At 43.9% G+C, this 15563-nt stretch overlaps 1 protein-coding gene across 1 annotated transcript in view; it reads left to right on the forward strand.

Annotated features, from left to right (window-relative positions):
- The window catches only part of LOC143930334 (microsomal triglyceride transfer protein-like), a 250550-nt gene that overhangs the window by 70519 nt on the left and 164468 nt on the right, over positions 1 to 15563 (forward strand). The window lies entirely within an intron of this gene.

Here is a 15563-nt window from a genome sequence, read left to right on the forward strand (position 1 = left end):
GAAAGCCATTGAAGTCCTGTTTGCAGTTTGCAAGAAGCCATGTGGAGGACACATCAAATTGAGAATCTTTGGCAAGACAAGAAATATCTGTTCATAGACACTCTCCATCCAAACTGACAGATCTTGAGCTATTTTGCAATGAAGAATAGGCAAAAAGTTCACTCTCTAGATGTGCAGAGTTGGTAGATACATACCCAAAAGACTTGCAGCTGTAATTGCATCAAAGGTGGTTCTACAAAGTATTGACTGAATACAAATGCACGCCACACGTTTCACATATTTATTTGTAAAAAAATTGAAAACCATTTATCACTTTCCTTCCACTTCACATTTATGTAACACTTTTGTGTTGGTCTGTCACATAAAATCCCAATAAAATACATTTATGTTTTTGTTTGCAACATGACAAAATGTGGAACATTTCAAGGGGGTATGAAAACTTTTTCAAGGCACTGTACTTAATTCACATCTAATACATGCAAATATAGTTCTTATTACTAACAGCAATCAATCAGATTCTGTTTTCTGGTACAGTTGATTTGTTAGTATGAGTAACCCTAAAGCCCCATACACACTATCAGATTTTCTGCTGATTTTTGTCTTCAGATTTACCAAAACCATGTAGTGCAAGGCCTGCCTGATTGCATACAAACTGAAACGCCTAAGGTTTGACCTCATATTATATGGTTTTGGTAAATCTGAAGGAAACAATCTGCAGAAAATCTGATAGCGTGTATGGGGCTTGAGAGTCTATGACAGTTCTTTCCTTTCAGCTCATCACATATTACAACCACAGGCATGTTAGACAGTGTATAAACATAAGTATGTGTTTTTCTTTTTTCCTATATTCCTCCAATAAGTGCCTACAGCTGGATGTTACATTAATGATAATCATAAGAAACAATATATCGATCATAAGAAACAACATTCGCATCATATTACTCAGTTCACCTTAGCCCTAATCATGGATGGACATACAATCTGTGTAGGCTCTGCCATCACAGCAGAAGGGCTCTCCAAGACTTTGTGGCCTGTTTATATCAATTATGTGAGTGAGATGGGTGCAGAGACTCCCTCCTGCTCTCTTGAAGACCTGAGCACTGCTCATTTCAAGGGCAGCTAAGAGGTGTGAGGCCTTTTTTTTACAATGCCTAACCATGCTACTAGCTTTAAACACCAATGTGATGTCCAAGGGTGATCACTTCCTTCATCCTCTACCAAGCACTGAGACATACAGATGCTTTTCGCAGGTCACCTTGACACCATACGGACTGGGAGTGATAAACTTGTTGGCACTGTTTGACCCCAGTTACAAATCATGGACTGTGAAAAAGTTAAGTTACTCCAATTTATTCTCTTCGTCTGTACATAGTGGATACATATTTGAATTTAGGCAGGATTTGGATGGATTCCCAAAAAATTTTCCCATTCATGGGCCTTTTGGTGCCACTAGCACTAATTATATTTAACATAACAAAAAAGTTGTTTGACTATGTGCATTGTCATGTGCAGCGTACAATCAATGGTTAGTGTGCCTTACCAGGACACATCACCATCTCAAAAAATGGAGGAAATACTCAACTGCATCAGATACCTAATCAGGCCTCATACACTTATAAGTTGCTATTTTTTTAAAACTTAGCTAACTATGTGCCCAGTATAGGCACATGAACATTTGTTCTGTGAAGCACAAATCATGCTTGATTTGCTGCTTCCTTGGCTACAATAGCTGGGGAAAAAATAACTGAGACCAGAAATGATAAAATGCTTGTCATTTCCATTAATTGCAGATGGACTTTCCTCAATCTCCTCCAGCTCTCACTATTGATGCAGTTTACAACAGTCTCGGGCTTTCCTCAGCAGGCAAAGGGAGGGTGGCGATGGGTATTACTACCGTAAAACTGATCATGTGGCTGTAAAGCTGCCCGGATCACTTTTACTGAACAGCCAATCCTCCACTGAAAAAAATTACACCAGGCATCTGCATTGCAGCCATGAGCATGTTTTAACCACTTGAAACCCAGGATTTTTTACTTTTTCAAATATTTTATTGAAATTTATAATTATCAACAAAATTCCACTAACAGAGCATGTACAATAATATAATAGGAATAGACATTCCATTAACAGAGGATGTACAATAGTATAGTAGAAAAAGGCATAATCATACAGGAAAGTAACTCTTATAAAGGTAAATGAAAATAGATAACATAGTGGATTGTAGGATAAGATTATGTAACATGAAGTGTCATAACCATAGCTTCATGGCAGCTAATTGACGACAAATAATTGAGAAATTAAATTGATTGAAATAATATAATCACGTCGTCTGTGAAGAGAATAGAAGTGAATGAACCTATAAAGAAATATAAATATAATGCATTGTAGAATAGCTAGAGGAATAAATTTGGCTAAACCAGGGTCAAGTGCCTTCTTTTGGCTTGGCCTTATCTGGTGCAAAGGTAAAAAATCCCAACCATTCAAAGCATCTTCTACTACAGTTAGTATATCAGATAATTAGCAGGAATAAACCAAGTGGAGGGGATAGGGCACGGAAGGGAGAGAGAAGGAAATGTCAAGGGGGACCAATGGTTTAGAGAACCAGGTGAAGGTAATCATAGTAGCTAGGCAGATATTATAAACTTTCAAGGAAAAATTTGTGAACAGTCCAAGCCAGGGGGTAAATAATGTTTAATCCAAGGTCTCCATAAGGATTCAAAATGAGAAACTTTAGCAGGATAGATTCAGATTTTGCATGTATCATAGATTGTGTAACTCTTTGTTTGACTGACTCTATGCAGAGTGAGTTTGATTTCCATGCTCTTGCTAAAGTTTGTTGGCTTCTGTGGTTATCAAAAAAGTCATTTGAATTTGCGGTGTTTTATGATTTGTGGTTTTCTGTTCAGAAGTGCTACTGAGGGATGAGGTATTAGGGTTATGTTGAACATAGTAGAAAGAATTTTGAAGATTTCTGACCAAAAGGAGCTTACTATGGGATATTCCCACCAGATATGTACATGTGAACCCAGGGTAGTACAGCCTCGAAAACAGTGAGAGGGATATTGGGGGTAAAATTTGGATATTCTGGATGGGACCAGATACCATCTAGTGAGTAACGTATAATTTGTTTCGAGAGCCACTATATCGTGTGGCTGATTTAGTTTGCCAAATTTTAGTCCAGTCTAGTTTGTTTGGTTGAAGATGAAGATCAGTTTCTCATTTGGTTGTATATGTTGGAGGAGAAGAGGTTACATGAGAGAGTTATTGTTCATATATGGCAGAAATAAGTCCACGTCTATGGGGGTCAGATTTGCAAGCATTTTCAAAGACCGTGAAGTCAGGGGATTGTATGTCAGTTGGTTTTGTGGTGTTCCAATTTTTTTTTAATTTGAAGATATCAAAAGGTTTCTGTGGATGGAAGGTAATATGTTTTGTATATAAGTCTGGAAAAGGTATGATATTTTGAGATTTAAAAAAATGGTGAACTCTAATCAAACCTACATTCGACCACACTGAAAAAGAATTTGGGAAGGACCAGGCTGGGTAGAAGGAAGGGTTACGTAAGAAGGAGAGGAGGTGATAATGCTTTGATATGAGTCCAAATCTGGTTTTCAATCTGTCCCAAATGGAAAGGCTGTGTTTGGTAATAAGATTTGTGATTTTCTTCCGTTGTGTAGGAGTTAACCATAGTAAATTTGAACTAGAAAGGGGGTCACAAACGATTGACTCCAATGATACCCATAATGGAGTTTCCTTCGTAGCGTGATATTTGGGTAATTGTGCTAGTTGTGCTGCGTAATAATATTTGGTGAAATCTGGCACACTAAGGCTGCCTCTAATATGGGGGGGAAATATAAAGTTAATTTGGATAAACAAGGTTTGAGTGAGCCTCAAGGTGAACTCAGGATTTTTTAAATAGGCCTGAGGATGGCAACTGGTTAAAGCCAACTCTAGACAAAATATCAACATATTTCTTTTTCATTTTGGTTAGAAATGAGAAGAGGTAAAACCTCTGATGGGGTTTCTTTTTAATGCTACAGTATGTTCTTTTTGGAAATTTTCACTAATTTTCTGTCTGTGTGACAGGTGTAAGAATGAACCAGAAGTGAAATCACAACCAGGAGTACAATTTCTGGCTACAAGTAAAGGTTTTGGCTGAGGCTGGTGAAGTTCCTCTTTAAGGACTACACCTACGGTGCTGTGAAAAATAATTGCCCCCTCCAATTCTGAATTATGAATTAACCACAGTTCTTTGGAAAGCTGAGTTAAATTTCACTTGCCACACCCAGGCTTGATTACTGCCAGACCTGTTCAATCAAGAAATCACATAAATAGAAGCTGTGTGGAAAAGTGAAGCACACTAACAGATCGCAAAAAGCCACACATCATGCCACAATCTAAAAAAATTCAAGAACAGATTAGAAACAAACATGTATTAGTCTAGGAAGGGTTTCAAAGCCATTTCTAAGGCTTTGGTACTCCAGTGAACCACTGGGAGAGCCATTATCCACAAATGGAGATAACGTGTGTAGCTATATGGACTACCAACAGAAGGCACCATACTTTTCAGTGTTTCTAGACATCGCTTGTCCCTTTGGTTATAAGTGCAACTAGTGACCTCATATTTGTGTGCCTGACAAAGTGAATTATGGGATGTATAGTTCTCATTCAGATAGTTGCTTTGCACCCATGTACCTTAAGACTACACGTCCCAGGGATCTTATCTGTAACATAAAGATTGCTGGGAGTATCTATAAATGGGGCAAAAAAGCCCGTGCAGTCTCTCTTCCTCCTGGGCCTGATACAAGATGGACTGCTCTGTGCAACAGGGAGAGAGGTCGCGGTCTACCACGTAGTTTTACTTCCGACCCAAGGTCTAAGGGGCCCAGCTCTGTCACTCGTTGTTGGACATCCTGTCGCCAACATCACTCGGATTGCCTGCCTGTTGGTGTGGGTGGCAAGCTTCGCTTTGGAAGCTCGAGACTTTGGATCCACTGCACGAATGTCGCTACACAAGTTCCGGTCCAGAAGACATCAGAGCGATTTGGTCATTGGTGAGAGGGCACATAACTATATATAATATTGTTGTTGCTGAATTGTGTCATTAGGAGGAATTTGTTTGCTGAGTTGGCACTGTTATCTTGGCTCAGCAGATTTATTAACTCTCTCTTTGAAATAACTTTCCCTGTGGTTCAAGTAAAATATTTCAGAACCTAATCATACTGAATTGTTTGATTATTGCCACACAGTACTACAAGGATGTCTGAACCCAGAGTGTTAGGTGGGTTGGAAAGTTCACTTGGCCATGGCCGTGCATATGAGCAGGTAATTCTCAGCAGTCCCCTAGGGGGCCGTACTACACTTGGAACAGTGGTGAACCTATCCAGTAGTGGTCGACCTACAAAAATTACTCCAAGAGCATGACAATGACTCATCCAGGAGGTCATAAAATAAGCCAGAGCAACATCTAAGGAACTGCAGGCCTCACTTGCCTCAGGTAAGGTCAGTGTTCATGATTCAATGATAAGAAATAGACTGGACAAAAATGGCATCCATGGGAGAGTTCCAAGGTCAAAGCCACAGCTGACCAAAAAGAACACAAAGGCTCATCTTACATTTACCAAAAAAACAGCAAGCCATCACAAAGGTTCGCTTAACAAGGAGCCTTTGAGTGTAGTCTCACATCGGAAAGAGGTTTAGACGGTGACAGGAAGTTAAGCCGAAAATCGGGAGCAATTGGCTGGCTGACCCATCCATCCTCCCAGCACTGCCAAAGACATAGCGAGGAGGTTCGGCTTTTCCTGGGAGAGATCGTCTTTGCTCTGTATTTTCTGTGTTGACTTCGCACGAGGACGTTGTGTCGGCTGGAGGGATCTTTGTATAGCGCACATCTGAGAGAGACACGCTGACCCCTGCAGAGGGCTGTATCTGCTGGCGTTACTGACTCCATACACTTGGGAGTCCACCGGTTGGGGTAAGAGTCCAATCTTTACTTGTGTCACCTGGAAGTCATTACAGTACAAGATTTGGGAACTACATTTAACCCAGAGAAAGACACCGAACATTTAAACTTTTTTAATTCAATTTTTTTAAATTTTTGCACACTTTTGGACTTTTGTGTTTCATTTCACTAATTGTTTTTGTATAATTGCATATTTAAATTTTATTTTTTATTTTATTTTATTTATTTATTTATTTTGGTATTTTCTCAGCACTGGTTATCCAACACAAGATCCTTTATAGGATTTATGTGATTCAAAATTTTTATACAGAATCACTCTTAATTGTATTATTTCACAACACAGCGTAACATTGTATATTTTCAAATTTTTTCTCCATAGTGATATTTGATGGTGTTTTAGTTGCTGCTTTTTCCTTTATGTTTTCCTAGCGCGATATTGTTTTTTATTTTTTTAAGATCAGTGTTCATGATTCAACGATAAGAAATAGACTGGACAAAAATGGCATCCATGGGAGAGTTCAAAGGCCAAAGCCACAGCTGACCAAAAAGAACACAAAGGTTCATCTTAAATTTACCAAAAAAACATCTTGATTATCCCCAAGACTTTTAGCCAAATATTCTGTGTACTGATGAGACAAAAATTGAACTTTTTGGAAGGGACGTTACATCTGTCATAAAACGTTACATCTGTCATAAAACGAATACAGCAGTTCATAACAAGAACATCATACCAACAGTCAGACATGGTGGTGGTAGCGTGACGGTTTGGTGCTTCTTTGCAGCTTTGGGACCTGGACGACTTACCATAATTGATGGAACCATGAATTCTGAGCTCTACCAGAAAATCCTAAAGCAGAATGTCTGGCCATCAGTTTGTGACCTCAAGCTCAAGTGCACTTGGATTATGCAGCAGGACAATGATGTGAAACACAACAGCAAGTCCACCTCCAAATGGTTCAAACAAAGCGAAATTTAGGTTTTGGTGTCGCCTAGACATAGCCCAGACTTAAATAAAATTGAGATGCTTTAATGACCTTACACAGGCCATTGATGCTGAAAAACCCCCCAATGTGTCTAAATTAAAACAATTCTGCAAAGAAGAATGGGCCAAAATTGCTCCACAGCAATGTGAAAGAATCATTGCCAGTTACAGCAAACGCTTCATTGCAGTTGTTGCCGCCAGGGGTGGCACAACCAGTTATTAGGTTTAGGGGGCAATTACTTTTTCACATAAAGCCAGGCAGGTTTGGACAGCTTTTTTGCCTTAACAAATGAAACCATCATTTAAAAACTGCATTTTGTATTTACTCGGGTTATCTTTGTGTAATAATAAAATTTGTAATTGAAGTGTTATATATATGCAAAAAAAATAATAATTAGAAAGGGGGCAAATACTTTTCACAGCATTGTATGTCACCTGGCCTGCCACATTTTGAACAAGACTGGTAAAAATCTAGTGCCAGGCTGCCTGCTTCTGTGAACTAACACATTTAAATGGGGCATACCTATACAATAAAGTACTTTATTGTGCAGGTGCTGGCAGCCCGGCACCAGCAAGAGGGGATAAGTAAGTACTTTAAGGGGTGGGGGGGAGTTTAATGTATTGACGGTTTAGAGCAGTGGTTCTCAACTCCTGTCTTCAGGACCCACTAACAGGCCAGATTTTAAGTTTTACTCAGGGAGTAGAGATGGCCTTGTGGTTCGCCCGGCGGTCGGTTCGCGGCGAATTTTGCTTGTTCGCCATTCGCCAAACCGGCGGACTTCTGGCGCTGTTCGCGGCAGACATATTAGTTTACATTGTGAAGAACTTTGACCCATGACACATCCATCATGGGGTACAGGACAGCCAATTGAGACATTTCAGCACATGGTGTTGCGCTACCTTCAGAAGTTAAACTAAACTAAAGTGACTGGTGCATGAGTGTATATTATAAATAGGGCTAAATAGCAAACTAGCAGAGATAGCACCTCCTACCATTATATAAATATAACAAATTCGCCCTAGACCAGGCAATTACATAATAGTACAAAAAAATGGTTAAAAAAATGTAAAGTACCTCAAACAAATTAAATCGTGAACAATCCACTAAGTCAATAAAGTGTCCAGTGCTTGAGCATAACAGCTAAAACAAACAGATAATAAAGTGTCTCGTGCTTAAGATCAATTAGTCCATTATCACATGTATATAAAAACCACAATCTCCAATAGTGCAATAGTGGAGTATAACCAGATATCTCATAAATAATTAAAAACATAAAGCAATTTTTTGATTCAAACGTGAAACACACAGTGCAAATAAATAGTAAGCAAAGAACGGGAGAATTGAGTCTTTATGTGGACATAGATGAATAAAGTGACCAGTGACTTATTCAGTGCTTCTTCAAATAAAGGTGCCAAAACCAGTGTATTTGACTCTTGTATCTCGCCAGTGTTCACGGCTAGGGATGAGCCGAACACCCCCCGGTTCGGTTCGCACCAGAACTTTCGAACGGACCCCAAATTCGTACGAACTTTAGAACCCCATTGAAGTCTATGGGACTTGAACGTTCGAAATTAAAAGTGCTAATTTTAACGGCTAATATGCAAGATGCTGTCCTAAAAAGGGTTTGGGGACCTGGCTCCTGCCCCAGGGGACATGGGTCAATGCCTAAAATGTTTTTAAAAATGACCGTTTTGGCGGGAGCACTGATTTTAATGACGATTAAAGTGAAAAAAAAAAGTGAAATATTCCTTTAAATATCGTGCCTGGGGGGTGTCTGTAGTATGCCTGTGAAGTGCCACGTGTTTCCCGTGTTTAGAACAGTCCCTGCACAAAATGGCATTTAATGGAAATAACATCATTTAAAACTGCTTGCGGTTTTAATGTTATATCTGGTTCCTGCAATATGGTTGAAAATCATTGAGAAAAATGGCATGGGTAGCCCACCCTGCCCATTACCAGCCCCTTTGGGTCTTGTACGCATATTAAAGGGAATTTTCAACTGGTACATTTCTAAAGTGTAGCTCCAGTCAAAAAAACTATTTTTAAGCTTTTTGGAAAACATAGGGAAGGGTTATCACCCCTGTATAATTTGTTTTGTCGTCCATCTTTTTTCACCTCACTTGCTGTTGTCTCCTTCCGTTTGCAAGTAGGAGATGTTTGTAAGTTGGATGTTTGAAAGTAGGGGCCTGCCCTATATGCTCTACAGAAATGGCGTAACAAGGTGTTGGTTTTGCCACAACATTGTAAGCCCTCAAAGTGACTCTTGGTGGGCGCTGGAGCGCCCTGCTGTGAACGATTATATCAAGAATTGTAATTACATGCCATTGTTGAACAGTGGTAGAAAAATTTACCTTTGGTGGTTGTGGTGCTGGTGCCACAACACTATAAGTCCTCACAGTTACTCTCGGTGGGCACAGGAACGGGCCCTCCTGTGAAATATTATATCAAGAATTGTAATTACATGTCCCTGTTAAACAGGGGCAGAAAAATTGGGCCTTAGGCACTGGTGCTGGTGCCACGACACTGCAACCTCTCCCATATACTCTAGTTTTAGTGCAGGAATTAGCCCTGCTGCAATGCATTGCATCAAAAATTGTAATTAAATGCCCCTGTTAAACAGGGGCAGAAAAATTGTGCCTTAGGCACTGGTGCTGGTGCCGCCACACTGCAACCTCTCCCATATACTCTAGTTTTAGTGCAGGAATTAGCCCTGCTGCAAAGCATTGCATCAAAAAATGTAATTAAACGCCCTTGTTAAACAGGGGCAGAAAAATTGGGCCTTAGGCACTGGTGCTGGTGCCACCACACTGCAACCTCTCCCATATTCTCTTGTTTTAGTGCAGGAATTAGCCCTGCTGCAAAGCATTGCATCAAAAATTGCAATTAAACGCCCCTGTTAAACAGGGGCAGAAAAATTGGGCTGATGGCATCACCCAGAACCAGAAATGTTCTTCCAACATATCAGCGGAGGAGGAAGAGGATAGACAATCAACATAACAAGACAGTCACTCAGCATCAGCATAGGCAGTCTTGAAGGGATGTGATATTTCAAAAAAAATTATTCGGTTACATCAGCTTCAGGTGCTTGGTAGCTGTGGGTGATCCAAGACTGATTCATCTTGATGAAGGTCAGTCGATCAACTGATTCAGTGGACAGGCGCACCCTGTGATCGGTAACAAAGCCACCAGCAGCACTGAAGGTGCGTTCCGAAAGAACGCTGGATGCAGGACAGGCCAGTAGCTCAATTGCATACTGTGCAAGCTCTGGCCAGTGATCCATCCTCAAGACCCAGTAAGCCAGAGGATTTTCGGTGGGAAAGGTGTCCAAGTCTGACCTTGCCCCTAGGTATTCTTGCACCATGTAAATCAGACGCTGGCGATGGTTGCTGGAACCGATCATACCTTGGGGCTATGGACTAAAAAGTTGTCTGAAAGCATCAGTCAGGCGGCCACCTTCTCCACCGCTCCTTCTGACCGATGCCTCAGCAACACGTTGTCCAGGACCAGGAGTTTGTAACCTCCCAGTCTCTGGGAACGTGTTGCACAGACCTTTCTGCAAGGCCTCCCAGAGATGTCTCATCCTCTGCTCCCTCTGCGATGGCAAGATAAGGTCGGCAACCTTACCCTTGTACCGTGGATCAAGGAGAGTGGCCAGTCAGTAATGGTCCCTCTCCTTGATCCGAAGAATACGAGGATCCTTCCGCAGGCTTTGCAGGATCAGGGAGGCCATGCAGCGTAGGTTAGCTGAGGCATTCGGTCCGGAGTCCTCTGGGTCACTAAGGACAACATGATCCGCAGCTACCTCCTCCCAGCCACGTACAAGTCCACGGGTTTCTTGGGACTGTAAATCATCCCTACAAGACTGCTGCTGCTGCTGCTGATGCTGAGTGCCAGCCTCCACCTCCATGCTGACACAATCATCCTCCTCCTCCTCTTCCTCCTCCTCATCCTCTTCCTGTGTGATGGGTGGCACAGCAGGAACACTGTCTGGATAAAGGGGGCCTTGAGAGGCAAGGAAGTCCTCCTCTTCCTGCCTCTGTTCTGCCTCAAGTGCCCTGTCCATTATTCCACGCAGCGTATGCTCCAAGAGGTGGACAAGAGGTACAGTGTCACTGATGCATGCACTGTCACTGCTCACCATCCTTGTGGCCTCCTCAAATGGTGACAGGACAGTGCATGCATCCCTGATCATGCCCCACTGGCGTGGTGAGAAAAAACCGAGCTCCCCTGACCCTGTCCTGGTGCCGTTTTCGCACAGGTACTCATTGATGGCCCTCTGCTGCGTGTGCAGCCGCTGCAGCATGGCCAATGTTGAGTTCCACCTGGTGGGCATGTCACATATAAGGCGGTTCTTGGGCAGGTTCAACTCCTTTTGGAGCTCAGCCAGCCGAGCACAGGCATTAAATGATCAGTGGAAATGCACACAGACTTTCCTGGCCTGCTTCAGGACATCCTGTAAGCCCGGGTACCTGCCCAAGAACCGCTGCACCACCAGGTTAAGGACGTGAGCTACACAGGGCACATGGGTCAGTTGTCCCTGTCGGAGGGCGGAGAGGAGGTTGGTGCCATTGTCGCAAAGCACCATTCCTGGCTTAAGCTGGCGTGGCGTCAACCACCTCTCGGCCTGCCCCTGCAGAGCTGACAAAACATCCGCCCCAGTGTGGCTCCTGTCCCCCAAACAAACCAGCGCAAGAACGGCATGGCATCGTTTTGCCTGCGTACTTGCGTAGCCCCTGGAACGCCTACGGAGCACCGCTGGTTCTGAGGACAGAGCACTGGAAGAGGCCATGGAGGAAGAAGAAGAGGAGGGGGTGGAGGAGAGAGGTGTGTCACAACCAATAGTAGCATTTTGGAGGCGTGGTGGCGGAACAACCTCCAACACTACTGCACCTTGTCCTGCATCCTTCCCAGCTGCCAGAAGAGTGACCCAATGGGCCGTGAAAGAGAGGTAACGTCCCTGTCCATGCCTGCTGGACCATGAGTCAGCGGTAATATGCACCTTACCGCTGACCGCCCTGTCCAGCGAGGCAAGGACATTGCCTTCCACATGCCGGTAGAGAGCCGAAATCGCCTTCCGTGAGAAAAAGTGGCGTTTGGGGACCTGTCACTGAGGAACCGCACATTGTACAAACTCACGGAAGGGGGCCGAGTCTACCAACTGAAAAGGCAGCAGTTGAAGTGCTAGCAATTTAGCCAAGCTAGCATTCAACCGCTGGGCATGTGGATGACTGGGAGTGAACTTCTTTCGCCGGTCCAGCAGCTGGGGCAGGGACATTTGCCTGCTATAATCGGACATGGGTGTACTGCTAGCAGAGTGCCTGGAAGCACTTGGCTGTGACACACCTAATTCTACACCTTCATTCCTCTCAGAGCAGGTTTCAGAGAGGACTGAAGGTCTAGTGGGGTTGGAGATGCCAGCTGATGAGGAGCAAGGAGAGGTCCGCTTTGTTCTTTGGTGTGGGTCTTTGAGGTACGCTTGCCAACGAGCTGCATGGCAGATCAACATATGTCTGGTCCAGCATGTGGTGCCCAAGCGGCTGATGTTTTGGCCACGCGAGACACGTTTGAGACATATGTTGCAAATAGCAGCGGTGCGATCTTATGCACCCATCTCAAAAAAGGCCCACACCAAAGAACTTTTAGAATAATGTGCAGAGGCAGTGCCCTGCACAGGCGGAGCTCTGCGGTGTGATTCAGTCGGTGTGCTGCCCCTAAGCTGGCCCCCGGAGGGCATCCTGCCTCGTTGGACATGTGCCTCCTCCTCTCTCCTACCAGGCACCCACGTGGAGTCAGTGCCCTCATCATCCCCTCCCTCTTCATCGCTGGAGCAAACCTGGCAGTATGCTGCAGCTTGTGGAACATGACTGCCAGATTGCTGTCCTTCTTGAGCATCCCCTCTCTCTGCATTCACGCTGCTGCCTTCCTCTAGCTAAGTATCATCATCAGAGCCTACACAACACTGGGCATCCTCCTGGAGCATGTACCCAACACTGTGCTCAAAGAGTTCAGGGGACTCCCCAGGAGGACGTGGTGGGTCTAGGGAAGGAGTCACTGATGATGACATTGAGAGGAGGGAAGACGATGCGTTGGCAGCTGCTTTGCTAGTACCCTGAGACTGGGTGAGAGAGGATGAGGAGGATGAAGAGGGCTTGGTCATCCACTCTCACAAGTCGTTAGCATGTTGCGGCTCAACATGTCCAGCTGCCGAAAAGAAGGACAAGCGTGTCCCATGGCCACGTGCTGATGATGACGATGCACCGCGTCCACGACCAGCACTGTTGTCTCTAGACACAGAGCCTGCTTGCCCTCTTTTATCGGCTCGCGCCTGTCTGCCTCTCCTTGCTGGCCTTCCAGACATGGTAATGGCCTGAAGGGAGTTGGGAAAAACAGCAATTGGGCAGTGTATATTGTGCTGGAGGCACACACAACTTCCAAAAACTCCTACAGATGACAGATGGCTCAAATAGAGAACAGCTATATAGGTGGATATAGCGGTGTGTACTGGGTTCAGAGCACGCAGACAGCACGCACAAGCTCCTACCGCTGACTGCAAGCTCTATTTAAAACGAGCAAAATAGTTTGCTATATAGGTGGATATAGCGGTGTGTACTGGGTTCAGAGCACGCAGACAGCACGCACAAGCTCCTACCGCTGACTGCAAGCTCTATTTAAAACGAGCAAGATAGTTTACTATATAGGTGGATATAGCGGTGTGTACTAGGTTCAGAGCACGCAGACAGCACGCACAAGCTCCTACCGCTGACTGCAAGCTCTATTTAAAACGAGCAAGATAGTTTGCTATATAGGTGGATATAGCGGTGTGTACTGGGTTCAGAGCACGCAGACAGCACGCACAAGCTCCTACCGCTGACTGCAAGCTCTATTTAAAACGAGCAAGATAGTTTGCTATATAGGTGGATATAGCGGTGTGTACTGGGTTCAGAGCACGCAGACAGCACGCACAAGCTCCTACTGCTGACTGCAAGCTCTATTTAAAACGAGCAAGATAGTTTGCTATATAGGTGGATATAGCGGTGTGTACTGGGTTCAGAGCACGCAGACAGCACGCACAAGCTCCTAACACTGACTGCAAGCTCTATTATAAAAGATAGATATATCGCTAGCTATATAGGTGAATATAGCGGTGTATACTGCGGTCAGGGCACGCAGACAACAACCCCTACAGAAGAGCAAGAATGAAAATTGGCCGATAACGATCGGTGTATACTGTGTTGAAGGTACACAGAACACCCACTAACTGCTTCAGACGCCAACACACTACACAAGGCCGCCGCGCTGGCGGCCTTATATAGTGTGGGGCATGTACTACACAGTCTGAGCTATGATTGGCCACAGGCATCCTGCCTGTGGCCAATCATGGCTCTCCTCGCTGCCGGCGCTGTGATTGGTCAAGTATGCGGGGTCACAGTGCATGCTTGGCCAATCATGAGCCAGCAATGCACTGCGCCATCGCAGTGCATTGTGGGCCGTGAGCGCCACATGAATTTGGCGCGAACGGCCCATATGTTCAACTCGAACACGAAGCTCATCCCTATTCACGGCACACCAGGTGGAGTGGCCCCTTACCTTACTGCTGTAAGGTAAACGGCAGAACAGCAAAATGGTGAGAGATGCAGGAATTGTATCCCGACTCCTGGCAGGTAGGTGCTGTCCCCGACGGCTGGTGTTTATACCTCAGTAGTTTCCACAAGGATCTTACTGCTCAGTAATTTCCACAAGGATCAGCTAAATAGATCCCATATCAGAGATCAAATATCGCCATTGACATATCACTCCTTCTGGACCTGAGCTGCATGGAGGATGTATCTCTTTAAGACACTCTGCTCCAACGTTGGTATATTCCTACGGCCACACCGCTCATTTCTGTAGGATCCCTCTAGAAGCTAGAAATCATTGTAGAAGATGCTGCATACTCTAACTTATTTCAGCACATGGACATACCCCCTACCTTTTAAATAGACCTGATCTGGCGGCCATTTTACATTCTGTCTTTTGTCAGTGTAGGGAAAGGACGCTGTGTGGAGCAGGGACAGTCAGTCTAATCACTAGCTATTACTATTAGGCTCACAAAAGTCCTTTTAAGGACTGGTATAGGTGTACAGTATATACGGTTGTAATACACGTATAATATACTTTCTTTCAAATATAGAAAGCATATTATAGTGCACTGCATGCAGTGCTGCTGACTGATTCTGCAGCTGTCATTTGTCAGTGTAGGGACAGTTTGGTGTTTGGAGCAGGGACAGTCTGCAATTCACTAGCTACTAGCTAGCTACTATTAGGTCCACAAAGGTCCTTTTAAGGAGTGGTATAGGTGTAATATTTGGTGTGCAGTATATAGGGGTGTAATACACGTATAAAATACTTTCAAATAACGTTATAAAACAAGTATGGTCAAATTGGTTTGCTGATGCAAGATTTCAATCTGGATACGACCAAGTGCTGCATAATCTTACTGCTTTGTGTACGTGACTGTCTCTCTTTGTGAAACTAAGATGTGCCAGAATTACCTGTTTCATTATTTCTGCAATATTTCTGTTGTACTTTGCATTATCTTTAATAAAAGAAACTCTTTATGGGAAAAAAAAATACTTTCA

This window comes from Lithobates pipiens, unplaced genomic scaffold, assembly GCF_037356315.1.
Source record: "Lithobates pipiens isolate NorthernLeopardFrog02 unplaced genomic scaffold, aLitPip1_a1.2 Scaffold_25, whole genome shotgun sequence".
Classification (NCBI taxonomy): Eukaryota; Metazoa; Chordata; class Amphibia; order Anura; family Ranidae; genus Lithobates; species Lithobates pipiens.